This window comes from Apus apus, chromosome 8 (genome assembly GCF_020740795.1).
Source record: "Apus apus isolate bApuApu2 chromosome 8, bApuApu2.pri.cur, whole genome shotgun sequence".
Classification (NCBI taxonomy): Eukaryota; Metazoa; Chordata; class Aves; order Apodiformes; family Apodidae; genus Apus; species Apus apus.
This window is the reverse complement of record NC_067289.1, coordinates 19484557-19510891: the sequence shown is the minus strand read 5'-3', so window position 1 is coordinate 19510891 and position 26335 is coordinate 19484557. Positions and strand designations below refer to the sequence as shown.

The following is a 26335-nucleotide window of genomic DNA, read 5'->3' as shown; positions in this document are numbered from 1 at the left end:
ATTCAGAAATCAGATGCCAGCAAAGGGGAGGAAGTTCCTTGTCGTTGATATTCCTGTCAACCCACTGAAAACAGGAGGGCTTCAGGAAAATTAGACTTCCTTTGTAAAACTATATTGCTTGGCAGTAACTGGACTCATACTTTCATGTAGGTGGTTCTCATGTCATACTCAAACATCATTAAGTGTTATTAAACAGATAAAAGATGCCTGAAACAAGATCCCACTTCAGGATTTAAGTTTTTAAGAGTAAAATGTGTTTGTACATCTAGAGTCAGGAATTATAGAAGACAATAGTAATTATTCAGTAGAGAATGCACCTCATATATATCATCCAAATATATAATCACAGAATCTTGATCATCTGTTTCATGAAAAATGGCTGTATTAAAAATAAATGGCATGAAATTCCTTCACGGTTTCTCACATATTTCATATGGGCCAGGGAATTTTCTGGGAGCTAAAATATCAAGAGGCTACCAAAATAAAACACAAGTAACTTTGGGCAGTCAGTGTCTTTTTGTTCAGTGGTTGTACAGCTCTTGATGAAATGGAGCAGTTCCTGAAAGAGGACACTGAAAGGACTGAGCTGTCCAACATAATTAACACATATGATTGATCTCTTTGCCAAAGAGATGAAAGAAAAGCAGATCTTCAGTTTTTGATCTCAGACCTGTGTTCCTCATTGTGGTGTGTGCAAGATACATCATTTGCTACCAGTCTAGTGACACTGGGTTCCCTAACTGCCTCCAGATCAGTGATGCCTCATGTTATTCCAGGTTCAGCACAACCAAATTCTGCCCATTTCCACCAGCCAAGTAGGAGTAACTATATTGACTGCTGGGGAGCTACAGTAGTTTACTGCACCAAGAGGTATTTGAAATATAAGCATGAAAACCAAGTAAACAAAATACATCCTGCTTGTGGTGGCTGTGGGTGGGAGGAGAGTGGATTAGAGGAGTGAGCCAAGGGTTAGAGATGCCGTGTGTGTCTGTGTGCGTGTGTTTATGGAAGGCACATCAGGGTGATTTTGTCTTGAAGCACAGGAAGCTGAGGCCAAAATTTGTCCCCAGAGCCTGATTCTGAAACCTTCAGCTGGTCACGCTGGAGCTGGGGCATTATTTGCAGAAGTAAAGACTTTCTGAGACTCTTTTTCTGATTTTTGTTCACTCGCCATTAAAACATAGCTGGTTACTGGGGTCTAAAGCTCCAGCTGTGAGTCCCTGTAGTAGAAGGGTAGGATTTGTGCATTGTTGGACAAATCCTTGTGCAGTGCTTTTTGCTAAGGATATGGCCCCTCAACCTGGCAGGGATGAACTCTGCAGCTTGCAGTGCATCCTCTGTGCCTATCTGAAAGTCCACAACTTAGACTCAAGGTTATTTCTAAGACTCCTAAAATAGAGCAAGTACAGACAAAAAAACTTAGAGAGTCTACTCAAAACTTTCCAGAGCAGAGAAAAGGTCAGATTATAGGTGTATTTCTGGACAAGTTGTTCCTTTTTTTTCTTTCTGTTTTTAAAATTACCTGAAGTGGAGAAATAATGAAACATTACTTCAATAGGCATCACAAGTATCAAATAATTTATGACAGATGTAAACAAATAATGTTAGGTAATTAAAACCAGAGATAAATCGCTGGCTAAATTCCTCTAGAGTCCTCTTCACTTCAGCCTTTGATGATATGTTAATATTTTTGCATATGTGTGATGGAAAAATGTATCAGAGAGGATGGAAAAAAGATACTTCATTTATCAATGAAAAAAATCTGTGCTTATGCCAAAGGAGTATCCCTGTACTCTGTGTTAAAGGCAAAGCTTTATCATTCTGCCTTTATCCTCTTGGAAAGCATATGCTTGGTTTCCAAACACCAGTTTTTTTCCCTAAGTCATTTATCCATAGGCACATCCTGTGTCCTCAGCTGCTGTGACGATGGGGAAGAGGTGGCAGCTTAGCACAGCAGATGGAAGTTTTTCACAGTGGGGAAATAACTTTGTATGAAAACTCTGTATCTTTGGAGATATACATTTAAGACCAAGTGTTGCCCCCAGTGGTATAAATCCCCAAAAATTCTACTTCAGTAAATGCAGTCAAATGCCTCTGGTCACTCCAGATTTACACAGGAAAACAGAGAAAAAATTTTGAACCTCTGGAAGTTTTTGATATTCACAACCATAAATCTTCTGGCAGTAGCTTTGGCAGTAGCCATGCAGCAGTGTGTCCTGATGTGGGCTAAGACCTGCTGACCACCTGCTACAGACTACAGGTCAAAAACATTAAAAAGCAGTGTCCTGTGAGAGGTTTCTCCTGGCCCTGCCAGCACACGTTTTCTCCAAACAGGCTCAAACTCAGCCCAGGCAAAGTCCCTCCTGGTCCTCAGCAGCTGTGAAGCTACCATCACAATCCTTCTTCACCCTCCATGCATGGCTGCAGCACCTGTAGCATCCCACATAAGCATCCATGCCAATCATGGACACAAGAGTCAAGGACATCAAGACAGGGGACGTCAAGACAGAGTCTTTTCTGTCACCCCATTCCCACACCCATCACTACCCTGAACTGCCTCAGAGGGTGCAGACCCCCAGCTCCATGAACAGCCCCACTAGCACACAGGATGTCCTGGCCTTAGCATGGAGATGACCACTGCCCCCACAGCCTGAGGGTGGTGAGGGCCTGTGGAGGGTGAGTGTGTTATTCCACCCTTCCTACACAGGTGTATCTCTGCACACCACAGCTCGAAGGCAGCTGCTCATGCCAGAGTGAGTATCATGAGATGTGCTGCTTGTCCTCAGTTTAAGAAAACAAGCCGATGGAGTCAGTGAAATTGTGAAAGCTCTGCTGAGACCTGGATGGCTCTGACATCTTGGACACATAGGAATAAAAGCCTTTCCTTCTGGGTGCCCTTCAGTCCAAAGAAGAAAAGTACAATGGCTATGAGGTTGCTGTAAAGACACTGCAAGGGAGGTTGTGCATTCAGAAGCAGACGTATGTGACCAGCAACATACAATGTAGAACTCACTGCACAATATGGAGGCTGCTTTGGCAATTTTAGGCACTTACTGTCCTGAATTTAATGTTTATCAGCAAGACAGCAGTAAACAGAACCTTAGCAAGACTGAATTTCAGTTGTTTTCTTTCATTCCTCAGGCAAAGCTCGCAAAGCTCTTTATAAAGACAGAGGATTATTCTTAGTTTACAAATGGGGAAAGTGAGGCACAATGCTACAAGATGGCCCCTCCACTGTGCACATCCTGATTTCCAGGTTATTTACCTTTCTTCTTTTAACGTGGCTTCATTGAGAACTCCCCTCACCAGGGCAGAGCAGAGTCCCTTTCCCTCCCCTTTACATGCTCTCTCCTCAATATGTTATTTCACACTTGGAGTGCAGAGCTTAGGATGCAGCACCAGCTCATCAAAGAAACCCAAACAGGCATTTAACTGATGCAAAAAACCTTTCAAAAAGTGAGAGAACAGAAACAGAAGCACGAGCTTCATCAGAGTTGTGACTGTTCCACCAAAGCAAAGCAGCAGCTGAGTAAAGAATAAAAGGAAGAAGAGATTAAAGGAGATACTTGAATCCCAAATAAAGGAGAGCACTGCATAGCAAGTGGGTTGAAGGGGGTGGAAAAAGACGAGGAAAGAATTATCTAGCATTATCTTGCTAAAGTTGCTGGAGAAGTAATATTAACATAGGAATGGGGAAGCACGGATAGAAAAAGCCATTGAGAGTTGGTGGAGAAACAGCTGGGCACTGTATGTAAAATCAGACAGCAGCTAAGTGGCCAATTTGCTTTTTCTGAGAAAGGTGAATAGCAAAATGCATTATCCATCCCAAAGCAAGGAAATCACAGCAGCGCTGGTTGGAGCAACGCTTCGGGTAATTATTGAGCAAGCAAGAAACAACCTCTGATCACGGCATTCCAGGAGAGGAATAAATTTGGAGAATTGCACACAGAGCTCAGACCAACATGGGCTGCAAATGTTTGAACAGTAATCCATGGCTTAACAAATGGGAAAGCAGCAGGCAGCAATTGCTGCTCAGCAGAACTGTTCAGAGCAGGAAACCATCTCTGTCCAATAGTTGCACACAAAATCAGGCTTTGAAAGCACTGGTACTGAGAGGCAAACTGAGGAGAGTAAAATCACTGAAGCATGAAATCCTGTTGGAATTACTCAACACTCGTGCTGGAGACTGGCCCCTGCAAAAGGGTGTGCATCCTCAGATACATATTTTACTGGACTGTAAGTAGGAAACATTTGCTGGGCCCAGCAAGCAGCACTGTGTAAACAGCCTGTTTTGTTGGATTCTGTTTTGTTGCTGTTTGAACTTACAGTCAATCTTCAGTGATTTACTGAGGAAGACTGGGCACACCAGAAATCATTTAATTTCATCACCTCTGCCAAAAGAATTCAATAGTTTACACTACCCATCATTGTGAAGGATGCTCTTTGAGTCTGGATTTCCCCTCCAGATTAATCACAAAAGGTTGCCTGACCCATATCTGAGCAGAAAACATACTGCAGCCAGTGAGTGGCCCCTCTTTGCACCAGCAGAAGCAATCTAAAGCAGAAAAAAGGTTTATTCTGACCTCTTTGCTGATAACTGTCTTGAGTATGTCCCAATTCTGCTGCTCTTTAGTATCACTGAGGACTTGACATTGTGGCAGTATGTGAAAGCTTTGATGCTTCTGAAAATTAGCTGTGCTTTATGATGTATTTGCTCTAGGTAACATCCCAACTGGCAAGTATTAATTAACTGGCACACCTAGAAGTGCAAGAAAACAGTAAGCTCTTGGAAGTGGAAAGTGAAGGAAGAGTTAACCAGTCTCTATTTTTGCCAGCAACTACACATCCACCTCCATAAAGTTTGAAATGTAGCAGATGTTTAGAGAAGAGCTAGCCTGATCTATCAGCCTCTGTACAAATGAAGGTTGAGTTAGTGAAGAAGAAGGCAGAGTAATGTTTACAAGAGAAGAGCAAGAAGATTTCTGACACCTGGGCAACTTAATGATGGCAGATGGCAAAAGCTGAAGGCAAAGAGAAGGAGCAATGTGCACCAGCAGCTGTTGAACAAACGGGGAGTAGAAAGTCCTCCACTGAAACTGCACAGGAAGAATTTAATACCAGCAGTTCTGTAAGAATAATGGTATGAATATGCAAAGAAGAGCCTGTGTTTTTAGTTCTCAGACAACTACCGTCAGAAGTGCCCGATGGATTGTCAACCAAGGAGATTTTCACAGCAAGAAGCAATCTATTTGCATCAAATACTGTCAGTCTGCAAAGCAGCAACTTCTGGGTCATTTAACAACACTCCAGATGTAGTTATTTTCTCCCAGGCAAGTGGCTCGAAAAGAGCTATGCCAGAAAAAGACAGTCGGCATATAAAGGGAGACAAACAAGTGGTATGTGGAAATGATTAGCTAGTTGGTGTAATATAACTCAGTTAAACAAACGGATTTCCAGGACACTTGGGTGTCCTGTCATTCTCAGCACAAGGAAGGCTGCAAGACTCTGGCCAAACACAGGGTTTCATTTCACCATCAGTAAACAAGTGATTTCTGACTTTATGCTAAAGATAATAGTTTATGAGCAGTCACCCAGACCAGCCTGGCTGTGGCTTTTCGTGTGGCAGCATGGCAGCATTGCACACTGCAGCTGCAGAAGGCACAGGTGCTGCCTGTTTTGACTCAGGAAAATGAAGGGAGTCCAGCCAGAGCTGTATATGGGATTGACGTCAACCAGCTTTCTTGATAATTCTGTCACCATTATTGCACATAGCCAAGATCACCACTAGGAATTCATCTTCTGCCACGATGAACTCACCCTTTTTAGGTAACAGCTGCCATCAGCAGAACTGAGCTCTGAGTTCAGGCTCCACAAAGCTCAAGAGTATCTAGATGTGTATGACACAATTTGGCCTCTTTTGCAGCATCCTTCTTCTGGTTAAGTCTAATTTTCATTTACACTGTAATTACACATACTTCACACAATCCATTACCTGCCGTGCACATCACATCTGTAGCTCTGCCAGGGTAACACTGCATTGACCACTGACATTCTGCAGAGAGACCCAACATGGTGGAACCACTGATGGATCATTCCTTTAATACAGGATTCACACCGAATATCTATGGATTAGAGACACTCCCTGCTGCTGCTTGAAAAAGACTCAGCAGGTGGGTAGAAAGAACACTGTCTGATAGGTATGCAACTTCAAAACAAATTCATGCTGTTTTAGAGAATTTGTCACCGAAGAAGAAAAGGTTATCATGTGTGTAACCTCCAGCTTTAATTATATTGTGTACTTCACTGTACAATTAGAAATGTGTATTTGTAAGAGATAGTTATGCTTTCTAGTTACGTATCTATCAAATTCTCATTATAATTAGGATGACTCATAATGAAATTATGCATTAGTTGCTCCATTCATTATATTGTTTGACTTACAGTCAGCGCACAAACTACAAATCTTCCGAGTTCTTCCTCTCCTTCATCCTCTTTCCATGTTTCCTAAGCAAATATTCATCAGAAACAGACAGAGGCATTTAAAATTTTTGCAACTTCTTAGCAAGTGATGAGTTTTCTCGAAGAGGGGCTACTGCTGCAGAGCTGGGCAGCAATCTCACTCTCTTAGAAGCCAACAGAATTTAGCTGATGGAGGGCAAAGTGAGAGCACATATGAGCCATTTGTTCCCCAGGGTAATCCTTCTTTGCAACATTCATACAGTCCAGGAAGTCAGAAGATTGCTGTAACTGATCAGATCAGTGCCCCATCGCTCTCTGTATCTTCTTGCCAGCAAGGAGCAGATTGGTGCATCAGAAAAACACAACTGCAGCAGAGCTATGGCACAGGTAGGGAATATGCCTGAGTCCCATCACTGGTGGCAGCTGCTGTTTCTGCTTAGTGATTAGAAAAGGCCTGAGTAAAAGGGGAGTATCCCACAATATCTCCCTAAGACTGAACCATTTTGAACTAATCAGCCCCTAGCCCTACACCTTACACCTGGATCTGTTTACACCCCTTTCAGTTGTGAGTCGATGAAAATACATCCAACAGGTAGTTATCACCTGTTGACCACCAAGTATGAATGACTTAATCTTACTACAAAGTATTGAAGCCTTTGGGATCACTGTGACAGGGAGGTCCATAGGTAATTTATTCACTGCATCAGGGAAGGGGGAGCTGGGATAGTAATCCAGTTTTTATGAGCCGCCTTGTATTCAGCATTGGGGAACTGTGGATGTGGGTGGCAAGGATCACCTGCTGTAACCTGTCATTAAACAGTTTTGTCCAGAGCAGTACTGAAATCTCTCAAAAGATCATTCACAAATTCAGCACCCCTGGACCTGTGTATCTCCAATAAGAATCTCTCTAATGTCTCTTGAACTGCTGTGTCATCCCACTTAAAAATGAATTGCACAGTGAAACCCTTAGTGAGACAGAAATATATTGGTCAGGACAAGAAGAACTTTTCTTTTTTCCTTTTTTTTCTGCCTTAAGGCGAATGTAGTGCTTATGAAAAATGCTAGATAAGTGGCAGTGAAAAAAATTCTTTAAATTATTCACAAAGCAGGTATTGTTCTGGCAGCCATACTTGCATTCCGCATGTAAAATGGTCCACCCTGAGATTCGTGCCTACAAAATTCAAAGTCCTCTTTGCTCCCACAAAATTTGGGAGAAGCTTAAGGTGCTAATAATGCCCTACTGTAAACTGAGAAAAAAACCTGGAGCCCTGATACCTGCCCTCCAACACTGACTGTGTGAGGTGCAGGGGGTGAAAAGGGGAAGGGAGGATGTCCAAGAGAGACAGTAAGTACAGTCACAAGTAAGCACAGAGTACCAAGGCAGCCCTGTTAGCAGCAATGTTGATTTGGGGGCAAATGCTTGTGGTAGCCCCAGATGTCCCCATCAGCATCTATGGCTTGTTTGCTTGCAGCAGCAACAAGCTTGCCTTCACTCAGTGGTTTCCATGAAGGCCAATTCAGAAGGAGGAGGGTCCTGTAGCCCACCCAAGCACACATGCTGACATGCTGTTTGGTGAAAGCCCTTGGCAGCATGTGGATCTGGTGTGTTGGTGGCAGGAAGTGAAGAGGTAAAAAGAGGGGTTTAAACTGGCCACTTTCCTCTGAGGAACAAGGCAGAATTCAGCAGCTGGCTTGGCACAGACCAGCAGCCTCTTCCCCCACAAGAGCAACTTCCCAATAGTCTATGACAGTCACCACTGCAAAGGACAAACAGAAATCCAAACCAAAGGAGACGGCTCACTCCTTAAGCAGCCCTCAGTGCCATCAGGTCCCAGTCATTGAAAAACCTAAGGTGCATTGGCAATTGGTGTTCTCTTAACCCCCTCATTGCCACAGTGCGAGGCAGCCACAGCTGGGCTTGCACCCTGATCCGCTTTACTCCTTAATCCCTTCACATGCCATTCATTTTTGACATGTCTCCATATCTGGTATTACTATTTGAAGCCAAGGGCTGTGACCTGGGTGGTACCAAAAAATCAGGCAGGTGCTGAAGAAGCAGCAAAAGTGCTAACTCCCTGCTTGCTCAATCCCAGCCTGCCTTGGCCCCAGTTTGCCTCTCCAGTCCTTCAGCCCCTGTGCCATTGCTGCTGGCAGTCACATCTGTTCTGGTGGCTTTTCCATTTGTCCACTAGGGACCACACTGAGATCAGCAACACCGAATTGACAGCAGGTATTAACAAGCTTTGATCCATCTCGACCCAGGCTGGTTAATAATGGACAACCAAGAAGGAAAAGGCTCCAAGACCTCAGCAGAGCACTAATGTTTCTGACCTGGAATCTAAGGATGCACACGTTTTTACTGAAAACAGCAGTCTGCAATACTGAATTTGCAGTTACTGCACTTCCTGAAAACAGCATCCTCTCAGCACCCCTTTTCCACACATCCCAGGCTCTGCAAATGCCACGCATGGCTCACGTTTCTCTTGCTCATTGTTCTGGGTGCTGTCAACTTGCAGCCGTAGATTGCAAGACCCTGCTAGCTGCAAGCTGTGTTTTGCCTTTTGGGGAGCACAGCATTTATCTGTGACGCCGTAAATACAAACTGTGGTACAGTCCATCCATCCCCCGTCATCTGCTTTGTGCCACATCTGCCTTACAGAGTTTTATGAACTTTCAGCTTCCAATCACTACTTCCACCAACTCCTGCGCCAGCCTCAGCCTGCGGTGGGGGCGGACGCTGCCGCCTGCATTTTGCCGTTCACATCAGTCGGGAGAGCTACGGCTCCTTCCTTCCATTCCCGGGAGTGATTTTCTCCTTAGTTTGAAAACAATGTGTGAAACCCTGCTCTGCAGAAACAGTAGCCTCAGTAAGTTTAAGGATGACTGAAGCTATTTCTTCTCCCGGGGAGGTTTAAAAGCTATGGAGGGATGAATGGGGCGAGACCTATCGCTGCGTTTCTAGCAGCCATCCTGTGACAGCACGGAACAAAAGCAGGAATAGCATGTCTAGCCTAGGTTAATAAACCCTGCTGAGTGCATGCCTTAAAAGCACTACGAAACAGCCTTAAGTCAGCTTGAGATAACTAATTTCAAGCATGGCTGTCTAGTGTGCCTGTCATTCCTATTGTCCTTCTAAACTATTTCAGACATTTTGAGCGGGGAGTACTAAGCTATGAGTTAGCAGGGGTTGTGACATTAATGGTCCAAAAAGGTTTAAGCACCAGGAGGGAACGATGACAGTGCTTAACAACTGGTGGCAGTTTGGAGGATTCCGCTGGATCTCTGTTTATTAATAATTAGGCTTCGCCTCGGAGGAAGATGTGACCACTATCGGAGGTAGGATTTGCATGGGAAACAAAGGGAGCTGTTGCTGTTGGGTGCCCATTGTTTGTGCTTCCCTCCCTGGCTTTCCCAGCGCTGCCAGGTGCATTCGGCAGCGGGAAGCAGCGGTGGGGAGGGGGTGATGGGATGGGGCGGGGGGGAGGGAGAACCAGGGGTGGAAATACTGTTGCTAGTCCTGCGTTTTGTGGCAGAAATGCCTCGAGGACAAACCGGCTCAAATCTCGCCGCCTGCTGAGTGTGCGTTCCACGTTGTTCTTCCCGCGGAGTAAAAGACATAGAGGTCACGCAGAAAACACTTTACTCCTTTTCTACCGAGCCAGCCAGGCTGTCCCTGAGATGGGAGAAGGGAGAGGGGAAGCTGTCCTGAAATAAAAGGGGAAGAGGAAAGCTGTGGAGCCTGTAAGATGAGGGAAACATGCTCTTAATGTGTAAAATGTGGCTGGAGTGGCACCGACGGGTCATTTAAAAAGAGGAAAACGGAGCCAGGTTGGTGGGCGGGAGGGATTTTCTGGGTGAGGAACTCCTTAGGTTATAACCTATTGCAAAAAATGGCATGATGTGTCCATCCATTTTGCATAATCAAAGCTTCCTCTGCACTGTTGGCTTTGTTCAGCTGGACAAGAATTGTAGTTTGAGACAGAAAAAGGTCTGATTTCCTCCCGTGCCACTGGCAGCCCCCAGCCACCCTCCCTCCGAGGAACAGCCTTGTGGGGAAGATGTAAACAGCGCTCTGTTGGATGCTGAAAGGGTTGGGAGTGAGGGCTGAGCGGGGGAAGGAACACTCAGGAATATAACAGGAAACCTTCTCCTTGACAAAGCTTGGTTCTCCCCAGCCAGAAGTCCAGGAGGTGATATGCAAAGTTAGAAGCCTTATGTATTCTTTTATGATGTGCCTGTTCAGGGTTACTAGACAAGAAAATGCCTGAACACCAAAGTTGAGTCTGCAGGGCAAAACAGGGCAGAGAGGTTAGCGTGGGGTGCTGGTCAGTGCTGGGCTGCAAGTTTGCATTTTTGTCATTGCCTTTCACCCTCACCAAGAGAAGCAGCAGGAACTTAACAAATGAAAATCTTCTGTCCGTGCATATCACAAAGCCTTATCATTTGGTGTGTTTGATCTGAGTGTGATGTTCCCTGTGTTGATGAATTGTTTCGACTCGTGCATTAAAGTTTCATCTCCAAACAACAGAGAGACTTCAGAGTGAGTGGTACATAGTAACAATAAAATGTTCTGCTTGCTGAAATGCTTCTCACTGGAGCCATTAAAAATGCACTTAAAGGAGCTGAGAGTTGTATCTTGCAGTAAGAGGTACGGTGTCGCTTGCTGTGCTAAATTTTAAAATTAAGGTGATGATAACCTTTTAAATCTACTTTAGTGTAGGTGTCATTAGGCATACTTTCCAATACTGTTGTCAAGAGCTCACAACTTCCTCCTAACTCTGCTAGACTGATTGATTTCATAAAATCTTCATTAGAAAAAAAAAAAAATAAAAAAACCTATATAGCAGGGACTTAGCAAGTAATCTGAACTCACTCATCCTAACTAATGCTCCCTTTAAGGAGAATTTCAGTGTATTATGCTGCATTGGCAATGCATCATGCTGTAATTCATTTAATAACAAAACACTGATGACAATATAACAACAAAAGTGCTAAATGTATTTGGTCAAAGTAAATATGAATTGTGCCAAAGTGAGCAACATTGGATCAGGAATGGCAAGAATTCCTTTTTAAAAACATAAGTGTTTTGCATTTGATCCAAGACACAACTTTTCAGTCAAGTCCATTACTTTGCATTGCAAATTGGGGGGAAAAAACCATTTCGATCTGTGTCATAAACACAACTCGATGTATGATGATAACAGTGAAAACTTTCTTCCAAAGAAATTGTTTCTGACAGTTTGCAGTACAGATCAAAGAGCTATTATGCACAGATATTAAATCTGTGTCAGAAATGAGCAATGCCTGTGGAAATCAAGCATCTATTTTTTTCTCCTCCATCTCACTTTTGTCCAGAGGCTCAGACAATTTTACTTTATTTTCCTTCAAGTGCCTTTCTGAGGGAAGTGGCTGAAGGGGTAAAACCACATGGAGGTGGGAGACTCTGTTCAACCTGTGTCCGGACACAGACTTCTCAGGGGACTTGGGCAAGTCCCCCTCCCCTTTGCAAAAGGGGCAGGTTAATAGCCCTGCCTGGCAAACGAGGATAATGTACTAATGATGCAGTGAAAATACAAATGATGATGCTCAGGAAATGAGGTTGAATGTAGAGCTCCAGATAAGACAAAACACAAAGCAAAATTTTTTAGCAGGAGCGGGTTAATATTTTGGTCATTTTCAACAGTAAAACAACACATAAGACTAAATCTGCTTTCAAAACTATTCCAGACAAATTTGACACTTCCAAAAACTTCTGCTAGCACCAAATATCCATTCTTCTGAGAGCCTGTCTCTCAGCATTCCATTTGCTCCATCTATTTAGAGCAAATAATGAAGCAAACCATCAGGTTGCTTCACTGTGCTGAGAAACAATATTCCAGTTTTCTTCAGCAGCTCAATGAGTACCTTTTGCTATGAATTTCACTTGCCCTTCTGCTTATGAATTGTCTGTGGAGCTCATGCAATTTTCTAATTTATTTATTTGCTATTATTTGGGAATGCCTTCAGCGAATAACTCTTGGCTTACAGATCTTTGGGGAACGGCAAATGTTCGCAAATTCATACTGTGTTGCTTAGTTTAGTCATGTGGTGTTCCTTGATTAGATGATTTGTATAGCTAACTCACAGAGAGTGAACTGCAAATTTCACAACCAAGTATCCTGTTTCATATTGGATTTCCATCACTGTCTGAGCAGTCAGATTTAAAATTCATGTCTTGCAAGTAGTCATATGAGCGACACATAAGCACTGAAGTGCTCCCACCAGACAGATGTGAGAGCCGGGTTAAACAGCTTTCAGTTCCATATGAATATTCATGAAAAGTGTTTGAATTCTTGCAGCTCAGTTAAAATGAATAGTCAGCATCATCCATCACACACTGCATGGGCCATTCTCTCACAGTGTTTGCCACATGCCCACATTCTCCCTAACTCTCCTGTGTAAGTCCACAATGCCTGTGGAAACTGTGTGGCCAAAATAAAAGGAAAAAAAGACAATTGTGGAAATTTCTTAATTTTCCACATTGTAGCCTCGCCTGTTGTTCCTGTCTGGCACGTTGTGTGACATGAAGAGAGCCAACAGGGAGGACAGCAAGAGAGCATCAGCAATGGTGCAGTGAGTGCATGCAAGAAAACATTGAAAGAGGGTTAAAATAGGGGTGACCACTGGCAGAGGGGGGATCAGCCACACAGAGTACATACCTTAGGAGATAAGGGTTCACACAGCATGAACACAGAAATGCACCAGTACAATTTTTAACAATGAATCCAGTAAAGGCACAAGCTCTTCAGGTAACCCTTTGCATCACTTAGCTGGACAAAACCTCCCTGAAGCCTGTGCCAGCCTGCCTTGCTTGCTGAACCCTTGGCACTGAGCTGCACCACACCTCCCCATCACAGGGAACTGGTAGATCCAAAAGCAATGGGCAAGGTGTCCTTCAGAGGAAAGACGAAAAATGCCAAACTAGGTGTAGATGTTGTCTCCAAAACACAGGGGTTACAGCTAGATCTCCAGACTACAGACACAAGAGGCATGAGCTGCCAGGACCTGTGCCTCAGCCCTCCCCAGGTACCCAGCCACTGTGTCTGAACTCGGGTTCCTCCCGCTGCGTGTGCCACTGCATCGTCCTAAACCAACCAGTGCCAGAAGGGCTTTGAAGACCAGAGGAGACAAAAGAGCATTTGTCCCAGTTCCCCACTTCTCTTTCAATGGATCAGGAATCAGAGTGGGACTGAAGTTTCTGATCAAGCCCAAAGTGGTTCACCTGTCCAAGGTCACTGTCCTGGCAGGAGCCCTCTGGATGGTGCCATCCTTGGGCGCCCGCTGAGGTGCGGTACCAGAGAAGGGAGAAGATAACACAAAGTTGTTTCAGAAAACATTCTATACCTTTTACTTATGGGTGAGCTATTTTCACCTTAGCAGGGTAGTACTCCTTACTGACAAACATTAGTTATTTGGAAATTAAACAGGCTTTATAAACATCAGGCTCCTCAGTCAATAAATAGTGTTTCAGAGCCATAACTTGAAAGAAGTCAAACTAGGAATGGAGAAAAGACCAGAATTATGGTCCCTTTGGGACACACTCCTTACCACTTCTAATTAATATCTGTTACTTAAAGCATCACAACCCATGGTTAAATCAAAGTCAGAGGAAACCAATAAATATAGACTCCTTCTGGAGACATGTGTCTAAGCTTGTCCCAGGCTCTTCTGGCCCTCTGGGGAGCCAGTTCAGCTCACAGACCTCCACAAAACTGTGCTTTAGTTTTGTCTAGCTGAGGAAACCAACTTGGGAACCAACAAGCTCCAGAGCTGGTGCAAGAAAAGCAGGAGGTCATAGCCAGGAGTGAGGTATGGGGAGCAAGGAGCAGTTGCAACCCTGGCACTAAATCCCTCTGTTCTACTAAGCCAGTGAGGATGCTGCAGAAACAGGCTCCAGATAACCACATCTTGACCACAGCAACATCTTGCAGACCCTGAGAGTTACAAAAGACATGAAGGGCAAAAAAGGAAAATAGCTTGTCTGTATTCTTTGGTTTTCAGTCTTCAGGGCCCATCTGGCTACTGATGATCAGTTTTTAAGATTATATGTTGAATTCCAGAGCTGCTGTTGTGATAGGGAAAGAATTGATTCAGCTGTGAAAAATAGTCCTTGCAGTGTAGCTGTAAGGAGGACTGTTGTGATTTGGTGAAGTTTACTGATCCAAGAAATAAGTTAACTTTTGAAAAAGAAAGCCTGAGTGGAAAACATCAATGCAACTAGGCTATCTTTCAATTCCTTCAACAAAGCATATATACTTCAAGGTATAGGGAGCCATGATCCAAGCAGGGAACAAAGAAAGTTCATTTGTAACCACAGCATTTTATTAACTGGAGGATCTTCTAATGAAAAGTCCCTTGACTTTTCAAAACCCATGTTAATGATGCATCACAAGATATAGTATAAGCTCGCAAATTCCCCCTCTTCATTTGCTTGCATATAACAGGTCAATCTTGCTGCCACTCTGCTCTTTGAAAGTTCTGCTGCTCTCCTAATTATTAATTGCATTAAACATGTATTCCCTCATCTTGCAAAAAGCATCACAGGACATACTGTCTGGTTGTGAAATATCCCTACAAGTCCACAGAATTATTTACTTATTTTAAATTTAATTAAGATGATCCAATAACATGCATGCAGCTGATCTGGAAAGATTTTGTCACAGGTAAACAAGCTTTGAAAAAAAATTGCTTTAATCTCTTTTTGCTTTCAGTTTTAGTCATATTTTAAGTGGATTAGTATAATCTTTCCTTGCCCAAACTCCACAGCCACTCTATTCCATCGTTGTTCTGATTTTACAAAAAGAAAATGACTGAAAGTAATTATTTAAAAAATCTCTTCAGAGATGCATATGTGGATGAGCTTATTCACTAAGAACTCACAAAATAACTCAGCATTTTAAAACAACTTAATCGGGTGCGTTAAGCATGAACAGGATGTCTTTGTTAGGTGTGCCTGCCATTAGAGGGTTCCCTAGATGAATATGCTTGTCGTGTGGAAATACCTGCAATAACTCAGCTCAGTCAGAGAGAATCCCCTTTTAAACAAGGTTTGAGTTTCCAGAGAGGTTTCTTTTTTCTTTTTCCCTGTGTGATGAAGTTGATTGATTTCAAGCGAGGAATCTTTCCCTGGTGGGACCTGGACTGTTAAAAGCCATCACAGTCATCACAGAACTTGGAAAATCCTGTCCTAACACCAAAGACTCTAACTCAGCTCCTAAGTCATCAGAGATGAGGGAAAAATCCCACTAATTGACAACAGAAGCTTTCTGATATTTTGCCATTATTTACTGCACACACATGCCCTCACAGGGGGACAGTACTAACACAGACAAACTCGATTGACATGTGTGAATTTATTTTCAGCAAGAAGACCTAAGCATGTCCACACTAAAACTTTGGACTACAGCATTCCTAAACTAGTAAAGTTGATCAAAAAGGCAAATCCCCATTATATTCAGTTTCTTTGATCTCTTATGAACCAAAGAAAAACTAAATTTTCTTGAATCCAGGGTGACAGAGAAGGAAATCAGGACTCTAGATCTCAAAGCTATTCCCTTCCTTCATAATACTCCATCACATCTGTGCTGTGAATGCAAATAAGCCCTGGCATCCAGCACAAGGTGCAGAGGTTCTCCTGGCAGAGCAAGAAGAAGTCTCCTCTGCAGAAGTATTTCTGCTCTGTGCTGAGTGTTCATCTATGGAGTCAATGCAGCAGCCCTGCTAGTCTGCCAGCATACTTCCCGTGCAATTTAATTATACCTAGGAGATTCCTACAAGATTTCATGTATTCCACCTCTTCTTTGAGGAGGGGATCTTGAACAAAGGGATTTCTCCAGCCTTCTTTGTTTCTAAGTTCAGTTATACACACTTCAGCCTCCAAGAAAACATGCTGTTTGTCTACTCTTTCCGCTCTGGCTGCTCTATCCACTATCCATTCTCCTGTCTCTATTTTAAAAGGCTCACACACCACAGTCTGCTGGTCACTAGCCAGATATCCAGATGGTGCTTATGTACCACATTGATAGATACCTTAGAAATAACAGGGAGAGAGGGAAAAAATACCACTGGCAGACTTCAGATGCTCTTTTTGATAAATTGCAATTGTAGATCTAATTAGCTGGTTCAATCCTTTGGAGAAGGTGGGGAAGCAACAACAACTGCAGTCCTACAGAGCAAACGCAGGAGGACAAGTCTCTTGCTGTCAGGTTTTAGCTTCCCATGCAGAAGAGTGTCAGGTGGATGGTCTGTCTATCCTTCCCTCTTCTTTCAAAGACACCAGGTTTTCGTCTGGGTTTGAAGGTTTCTCTCTGTGCCCAGCCCTGTACTGCCTCAGCACCACTACGTTGTGTCAACTGCTTTTGCAGAGACAACTGGTTTCTAGAATGAAGAGCAAACACTGCTCACCTTAATTGTGTGAGTATCCCTCTGGCAATAATCAAACTAATTGCCTCAGTAAGGCCAGCAGGATTTGGCTATAAACCAACCACCAAAATGATTTAAGCATAAGTGTATTAGTTCCTTAACAACTCCAAGACTCACTTGTTAAACATTATTTACATCTCACTAAGAAATGCTGTTTCTTTTCTCTCTTCCACTTGTCAAGGAGAAAGGTAGAAAGGATGAGGTGTGAGGAGCAGCTGTGTGAGCACAGGGCTGAGCCCACCCTGAAGACAGTGGCAGGGAAGATGGTTCTTCTTCCCCCTTGGTGGAACACCCTGAGCAGTCTCTTAGGAACCCCAGTTTGCATCTTCTCTGGGGATCCCACCAGCTCATGTCCTTCTGGCGGACGGCACCAAACTGTAGAGGCATCTGCCAAGAAGAGATCAATTGCCTAAACTTGCTGTGGCCACGTTTGCCTCAGAACTTAAAGCAAGAGATAGCATATCCTTTAAAATATTTAGCTTGGTCAATAAAACTGATACAGGAAGTCTTTTTGGAGCTTTCTCCTAAGCAGCCTCAGCCCATTGCCTCTGCTCTTACAAAATTCTCTACACGTCTCTAATAATTTCCACTGTCAATCTCTAGTCTCTTTTTATATCCATTAAAGAGTTTATGAGATAGGATGAGCAGAAATGAAAAAAGATTCTAAAGATAGAGCATGCAATTGATTTATGTTAATGGTATTGTAATAATATTTTCAGTGTTTGATTTCTTTTTCATTCTGTACACAGCTAAAATGTTGATTAGTTTTCTATTCCTCTCTCATTTATTGAACAGCCACTTACATTGGGCTCCACAAATTTATTCTCAGGTCTGTCTCCACAGTGGTTAAAACATAATTAATTTTAAATCCACCAACACACGAAAAGTTGAGACGATTCTTCCCAATCAATCTTACTAGAATTCATCAATGAGTTTCACCAGCTGTCATGCTGCTCATAGATTTGTCATTGTAAAGCTCCTCTGATTCACTAGATTTGACACATTTCACAACTGTTAATACTAAAAACAAAAAAACCCAATCCTGCAATTTCTCTTGAATCACACCATAAGCCTTAGAAGCCCCCCTAGCTGTGCATGAATAAATATCAGTCACCTGTGACAGCATCCTTCATGATTTTTGCATTTCTTTACATCAACAACTTTCATCACTTATGCATATGTCAGAGACATAACAAAGCTAAGTGTGCCCAGGTGTGCTAGGAGTTTATAAAGGCAATCAGAGAATAAAGGTTACTGCTTCATTTTGCCTTCTTAATATATTCTGCCTTGAAAACTACATTAGATATCAACCTGCCTTACATTAAAGGCATCAGCAAATGAGCAGTGACCCTCAGTGATGGTGGGGAAAAAAACCCTGTTTTTCTGATGGAGTTCAATAACCCAACAGAAGAGATTATATAGCACGATGCCCATGATAGCCAGACACCTTTTTTAGTCCAGCTTGTCCGGTTTGGACAAAACACAGCCTAGGTCTTGTCTCAAGTTTGATACAAAATTGAATACAAGAATTTCATCAAAAGTATGAAAAAGACACTTGCCTTTCTTCTGATCATTTTGAGGTGGCTGTGCACTGTCCTATGTTGGCTGGTGGGACTCAGAAGTACAGTATCACAGACTTGGGAACTGCTGAAATCTGGACCACCACCTGTGACAACACTTTTATCTTCAGAGTTGCCAAAATTAAGGGCTAGATTTTCAAAGCAGCCTGGCATCAAAAGTGCCTTCAGAATTCCCTAGGAAGCAGAGAACTGCAAGCCTGATCATTGGTCTCTCATTTTCAGCCTGCCCCAGTAAAGCTACCAGCACTCATCACACCTTTCCTACAGGTTAAAAAACAAGTGTAATGTGGGCAAGTGGTCTTATGTTAAGGGATTTTCAAGGTCATAAACTTGTTTTGTAACAGTGTCACCTAATACCAAAGGTCTGTGTTTTGTGGTGAAGCACTTGCCCTGTTAGTTGCTTCAAGCAGAGGTGTAGGAGCAAGTCCCTGACCTGAGATCTGAACAAGTGTGTATGCTCAGTTCCTGAGCCTGTACAGCATTGTTGGTGGACCTTCATGTGTGATACAGAATGCAAAAGAGTTACTGAAGTAACAAGCATTTTATCTAATTAGCATATTTATTACTGATGTATGTGACAGAGTAAAGAAGAAAGCCTTGGGTTGTGCCAGGTGGAAGACAAACACAGAGCCATCATGATCAGTTAAATACATTTAGACATCACACATGAAGGCAACACTTGCAGGAGGTGTTGAACGACCCCAGTGGGGGATTGCGTGAGTATCGGGAGCAGAGGCAGCACCCCATTCCTCCCACCCCTGTGAATGGCCAGTGGGCTTTGGAGAAGTATACTAAAGAAGTGCCAGGGAGGGTCCTGCACAGAGGGGAACCTGCTGGGAGAAGATGCTCAGCAGGGCTGGATCCTGTGAGCTTCACATGCAATGGCCAGTCCCCAGGCTGGATTTCAGCAGGACTGAAGCTCCTGCTACAGCCAGAGCCCTTCCACAGACTTACGCAGGCACTTCTCAGTCTTGTTTCTTGCCCCCCTGAGCAGGACTGAAAATCAGCTGCAGCATGACACATCTGAGTATAACTTTCTCAGAAGAAATTAAACCCCAAGTGTGTGCACATTTGCTGCATATGTCTTGCACCTAGGGGTATGTTTTTGCAGTGTTTCACAGGGGCAGGGCAGCAATCAGCTGGCCACGTTTGGGATACTGTTGGCATTATCTTGATGGCCACTCCCTGTTTCTTGAACACAGAGATACACACTGTGCTGAACCAGCCACGTGCAGCAAACAAAACCCCACCAGCTCCCCGTAACAGAGTAAATACTGCTATGGGACTGCTATGGGAGCAGTCCTCTCCAGCCACCTTTGCTCTCAAGGGCTGTTGACCATCCTACAGTCAAGTGTGTTGACCCAGGGCCAGGTGTAGCCCAGGAGTGTGGTGAGCAACAAGCCAAGGTTGTGCCTTGTACAGGAAAGGTTGCTCAGACCCAGGAAACACACACACATTCTTGCTGGCTGCTTGACTTTCTGGGGGGGCCTCGTTCATATTTCTAAACTGTTTGGTGGGAGCAGCAGAGAGAGGGGAAAGACTGGGACAGTAGCAGCTACAAATGAATTGCTGTATTGCAGGTATTGAATGTCTATTTTGCAGCTGAGGCTGGATGGGTGGTAAGTAATAACCTGGGGGAGGGAGAGGCAGAGCAGTAGTGGTCTGGCCAGGGAAGTGAAAGAGTGGTACTTAGAGACCACAATGTTTTCTAGCTCTTTCTCTTTGGCTATTTTTTTTCTCCTGAGTGGTTATATGTGTATTTACAGCATCATGGGTACCAGACCATCAGCTCTCCTTTCAAAGAGCTGGTTGCCTGCCATTAAATTGCACTGTATATTATCATAAATCTAGAAGAACAACATTTTCATTCATGACGTTTCATAGTAATTACAGAAAGAAATCTTCACTCATTAGCAGTAGCTGCCTTTCAGATTCTCAGGCAAGAATTTCCCAGGATCTTTTTTTTTTTCCATTCCTTCTTGTGTGTTATTTTATACGTTATACTTCTGGCTTTCACATGCACACAACTAGGAAACATTGCTTATCCAGAGTTCCTTTTCCTCTCTAACTCATCTTTTTCATCTATAACTTATTTCCAGACGTGAAAAAACACAGTTATAAATTATATCTGACAGCATTTCCCTAGCTCCTGAAATTACAGATGTCTTGCTCTGTATCTTCTTTGTGAATAGGACAGAACATGTGTTGCAAAAGAAGCATTTTATCATAAATTAACCCTGATTTCTTCATTCAGATTCTAGTGATACGGTGAAATTACTTCACCTTCTGCTAAGTCCTGATCGTTTTTACTATCCATCCCTCACAACTGAAAAAAATCAAACAAATAGGCTATTATGCATGAAAACTAGTTTTTAACATTAGAAAAAGAAATATAAGAACAAATGCTGAAACCAATAAAATTTGGAAAATGCAAAGCTGCAGCTGCCATCCTTCTCATCAAGAGTGGCAACAGCACCACAGCAAAAACTGAAAACCCTCACATTCAATGTTCCATGCCTGTACAGTGCCAAGTACTCACTGTATCAGCCCACAGGAAGAAGTGATCCCTCAGTGGAGGGTGTTTTGACTGAAAAGGTGTGAGAAAAGGGCTGGTATTTTCTTATTTGAAAGTAGATGAGCAAAGGCACTGAGAAAATGTGTATTGCCCAAAACCAGAGAGAAAGCCTAAAATAAAGTTAGCAGTCTCCCAATTCCCACCACAATGACTAAACCCCAATTAATTTCCCCTACTCCTACATTCATGGAATCATGCCCATTTTTTGCCTTATCACCTGGGTCAATGCCCCTGGTGTGAGAGCTGCCACCTCAGTAAGGCAAATTTTCATCCTAGACACAGCCCTGTCTTCAAATCCAGCCAGCAACAGTCTTCTGAGGAAGATACAAGAAATTCCTTAATTGGTAAATGCAGGATAATCTATGCCAATGAAGGTCTTATCCTGACAGAGATTAACTTTAAGCCTTGAAGCTTGAATTTTTATGGCCGTTCCAAAATCTAATTTATTAGTGCTAAATATTACTACTCAAAGCATTCACATTATCCATAGACATGTCCAGTCCATCTCAGGATTTGCACTCCCACATCAAACCACTCAGTTACCTATTCAATTAACACGATTTTTTGTGATGGACCTTAGAGGATGAGACCCACAGGCTTGTCAGTTAATGAGTACTGCCAGGTCAACGAAGGAGGAGAATGGAAAGGAGCACAGCATGTATTGTACTAGTCCCAGTATTCACAAGCAAGCTTTTAGATCCAGGTAAATAACTGAAATGCTGCCAAACTTGTTCCTCTGTGTTTCTGAATTGTTTCCCCTTCACTGTTGCCATGCCAAATTTCAGATTCACATTGTGCCAAACTTAATACAAACAAATTTGCAGAACATTCATTTCAAAGTCTGGTTTACTCTAGTATGAGTGAAAACCAAATGTGAAAGGAGCATGTCTGAGCATTAGGGCTAGGGCTGCTCTTTGTGATCACTTAAATGAGGATGAGAAACAATAAAGCCAGATTTGCTTTTATCTCATCACAGCTAAGCCCTAGATTTTGCACAAGGAGATACCAAAAGCACCTACAACTCTTAACCAGCTCTTCCTTCAAGCACACAAAACAAAGTCTGGCTTCAGGGTAGGAGGAAAGGAAAACTTGATTGTGTCTTAGAGGAAAAATAGAAACTCCATTTTCAAGGTTCATTTTCCCATTACAGCTCCCAGAAACTCATATAATGCTCCAGTTGAGATTAGCGGAATCAGGCACCTGAAGGAAATCTGCAACAAGAAACCCATCTGGGAAAACCCTTAGTTTTATATTCATATTTCTGAAGTTGTTATCACACTAGTGGGAGGTAAAACATTTATTTTCCCTTGAGTACCCAAAGATACTGAGATGCTCAAAACACTTCAGAAAGGGGAAGACATTTGCAGGAAGCCTCAGGCCACAGGCAGCAAGAGCAGCTCCTGGCCTCAGATTAGGTCATCCCTGTTCCCACCCAGGGCCATCGCCTCCTGGGGAGAGGTGAGGCTGGCTAGAAAGCTGCAGACAACTAGAGGTAATTAACACCGCTGGAAATCCATCCCAGGCAGCTGCTAGTGCAGCACTCAGGGGAAGGGACAGGAAGATGAGTCCAAACTCTGTTTATCACTTTCTTGAGCAACTACTCAACAGACCAAAGTCAGTGGGAGAATTTACCTCCCTTTTCAATCTCATGTGGTAAGGAGAAATACCCCAGGGTGCAAATCATCCACATCATTTTTATTCACCCCGTATCTGTCTCTACTGCTCCCCTTTCCAGTTACCCCCAAATATCCTAGATCATCCTTTGCCCTCTGTGCTGCCTCCCACAGTCTCACAAGGAGAAGTCTTCCTCCACCCCAAGCCCAGGCTGCCACAGAGCTCACCAGGCAAGAAAGGGGGAAAAGGGTACAGCAAAGATGATAAGCATGCTGTCTCTTAGGTGCCTCATTAGAAACATACCTTGAAAGGACTAGAAGTAAATTAAAAGTGGCATTTGACCCTATCTGCTTGTGATGAACTGGGTTATAAAGGAAGGACTGAGGAAGGTCTGCAGTATTTCAGGGCCACCCAGTCTACGGGAAGGCAAACTCTGCTCCCAGCCAGGTTGCACGGACCTTGGAGAGCACAGCACTTCCCAAACCTCCTCTTTTCCACTCACCAGCACAAGAGAAAGCTGCCTGTCATTCACCCAAATAGCAGCTGCAGCTTGATTGGAGGCAGCCCAGTTGTTCAGATTCACACTTGCACTCATGGACGTTTAGGTTTTTTTTATAACCAGGTAATGAATTTGGGTCTGCTGGGGATGAGGCAGGGCTCCTTCCTCTCCTGCAGCAAAGTTCCCATGGCAGTGAACACATGCATAGCCTGAAAGCAGCCCAGGCAGAGTAACTCAGTCATCACTGTCCCACAAGATACACAAGAACTGCCAAAAGTTTGTTTTTTTCTTTGAAAGAACAAAGAAAGCACATTCCCCTCCTTCACTGGCAGCAACCTGACCCTGCTCCTTCAGCCCTCTGCTACACAGCTCTTGAAAAATAAGTAACCATACAAGAAAATCCCCAAAAAGCCCCAGCCAGCCTTTTCCAGCTTCTCCCCTTCATTACTGGGCATCCAGGCAGGATGCTCCTGCTGCCAGCGGTGGCTGCCTGGGCTGTCCCCTGGTGCAGAGCAGGTGCCTGCAGTGCTGGGCTGGCCACCACCACTCACACTCTGGCCTGGCTGTGCCTGAGTCCAGGCAAGGAGCAATCCGTGCACGACACTAATTGCTTCTGCACTAACCAGCTCTGCGTGACTGTGCCACAGTAATTGCTCTGCAGTCCAGCAGATAATGACTTTTGGGCAAGGCAAGCTGTACACCTACTGCTGGGCACTCACTGGTCACTGCTCTGACGCAGCCAACCCAGTCTTCTGCCAGCTCCTGCTTTGCCCCACTCAGCTGTCACTCACATTTGCATGCACTTTTCTGCACTGCCTTGTCAGGCAGAGGCAGGGGTAAAGTGCAGATCAGTTAAATAAAATTATCCTTCTCCCTCTCAATCCCGTTTTCCCTTATGTCCTTCCCCTGACCACAGTGAGCAACGGATCTTTTGCAGCACGTGCCCTGCAAAGGTGGACAGACATTTATAGTGCCACTCAAGACAAGTTAAGGCAGTTAATCTTTCAGAACAATTTGCCTCACCAGCTGTTAGCTATCAGTTTTCTCCAGATGGCTAAAGCCCTCTGGTATCTTAAGTGTATAAAAAGCATAGTGCATTTTAAACCTGTTTTTTCAACAGATTCTCTCTAAACAGCAGTAGATTGTGCAAACATTTACAGCCTCCCAAACCTATGCTACAGAGTTTTCCCCCGAAGTTGCAGAGAAGGTGTAAAAACACAGGAGCACAGGCTCATAGGGGAAGCAATTCTAAGGACAAAAATCAATAAATATAGTCATCTAAACAGCACTGTGGCAGGACACTGGCTGCATGCTGATGCAGAAGATTAATCTAGGAGGTTAAATCTTTCCTCCTTTTTTTGGGCTGGCAGCTTTTCATGCCCAGACGGTGCCATGAGGCTGACCAGCTTGCAACACCAGCACAAAGCCAGTCCCCAGTACGGGGCTGTCCGTGTCAGAGTAACTGCAAAAACAGAATAGCCAAAAAGTGGAGAGGTAACAGCATGGAAATGCCAGTTCAGAACTCAGTGGGTAAAAAAAAAATAAAATGTAAATCACTCATTTTTAAAGGCATGGCTGGCCTCATCAAGTACATTTAAAGAAAAATTATCTGGACTCAGAGAAGAGTCAGTTAATCCTTTTACTTGGAGGATGCAGTTATTTCCTAGGATGTATATTTTTTCTTGTTCCATGAGTCTTTTTATCATGGGTGTCGTAATCTTCAGGGCAATTAAGAATCATTGAATTTTCATTATCACAGTTGCATTGGTCTCCTCTTGCTGGGGGAAATGCAGTTCCCAGCCCCACTTCTTGCTAGTATTAATTTTCCCATCAGCTTTATGGAAGCTATCAATTTACTGGCTGCCTTTTGGAATGATTTAAAAATATCATCTCAGTAACATTATCTTCCAGCCATATTTCACAGATACTGTGAAACTGGTTTATACTGATATCTTACTTAGTATCTGGCTGACAGGACAATTGTGGGGAAATATGGCCAGAGATACAAGGACATTATAAGATAAATCATGAGCTTTAAAGCTTAACAGGTTGTTTTCCTTAGAAGGGACCACAGTGATACTCCTATGCACAAAATAGCCACTAGTCATACAAAGGCTGAGGTGGAAAGTGACCCTTAATGCATGAAATAAATCCTAGAGAGTGGCTGAACAGCAGCTTAACTCTGAGCTGAAGTTTTTCATGGGTTTCTTGAATTATCTAATTTACCAGAAATGAGTGACTGCTGCTAGGAGGGTACAATAGCTAATAAAGCATTCCAGAGTCATTAAGGTTTATCATGTAAATCTCTATTTGAATGCTTTGAAAATGCATATTACTTTCTTGATAAACTGTGATGGCTCCTTAGGAGCTGTTAATACAAATTAGGGTGCGTACCACAGACAGTAGAAAGCCTTATGGAAAGTATTTATTCCACATGCAGGGTAATTAGCTTTTAAATTATATTAAATACTGCAGCTGTAATGTTTTCCCCCCAGTCTCAGGGATCACACTGCTTGTATAAAAATATTTTTACTAAATTTCATTTCCTCAGATAAAAGCCCAGTTTTAAGCTGTGCAACCAGGAGGTTTGGAGACTGAAAAACTGCAGAGAGGGGAGGACAAGTTCCTTTCATTTGTACCAGTTAATAATCCCCAGATACTTTCAGAAATAATTTCCATAATCTAAAAACTGTGTTGCTTTTCATCAGAAACTTCTGTCCATGTGGAGCCAAGTTGCTTATTATTCTTACCTCTGGGTTTAGTCTTTTTTCAACATGCTGCCACTACCCTTGGCCTGCACAGTGAGCTCTCTGGGGCAAATTTGTTTTCTATTTATTTTTACTGCACCATAGCACAACTGCAAGCATTATCCCCATCTGGAAAACCCTACCCTGATGCGTACTGAACAAATAGGATGAGAGAAAGAAAAGTTGCCTTGACTTCAGCTAGAGTTGGGTCAGATCCCAGCATCTCACCTTGGCCTCTTCTGAGCTCGTCCAAGGCAAAATAAGGTCTCAAGTCAGGTGCACTCTGCAAGGTGAAAGCAGGGCACCTGGAAATGAAACAATTGCTGGGGGAATGGTGTAAATATTAGCTCAGGTATAGTTACAGATGATTTGTCTAAAGGAGATCTTCAGCTTGAAAGAA

At 43.4% G+C, this 26335-nt stretch overlaps 1 protein-coding gene across 3 annotated transcripts in view; it reads left to right on the top strand.

Moving 5' to 3' along the window:
* Positions 1-26335, top strand: part of LOC127387691 (calcium-activated potassium channel subunit beta-2) — a 133650-nt gene that overhangs the window by 33152 nt on the left and 74163 nt on the right. The window contains exon 1 of one of the 3 annotated variants that reach the window (XM_051626391.1): positions 9725-9795. The exons of the other annotated variants lie outside the window; for them this stretch is intronic. The gene's annotated coding sequence lies outside the window, so the exon portion shown is untranslated. Of the gene's footprint in view, positions 1-9724; positions 9796-26335 lie in introns of those variants that run through there. 3 annotated transcript variants of the gene reach the window in all.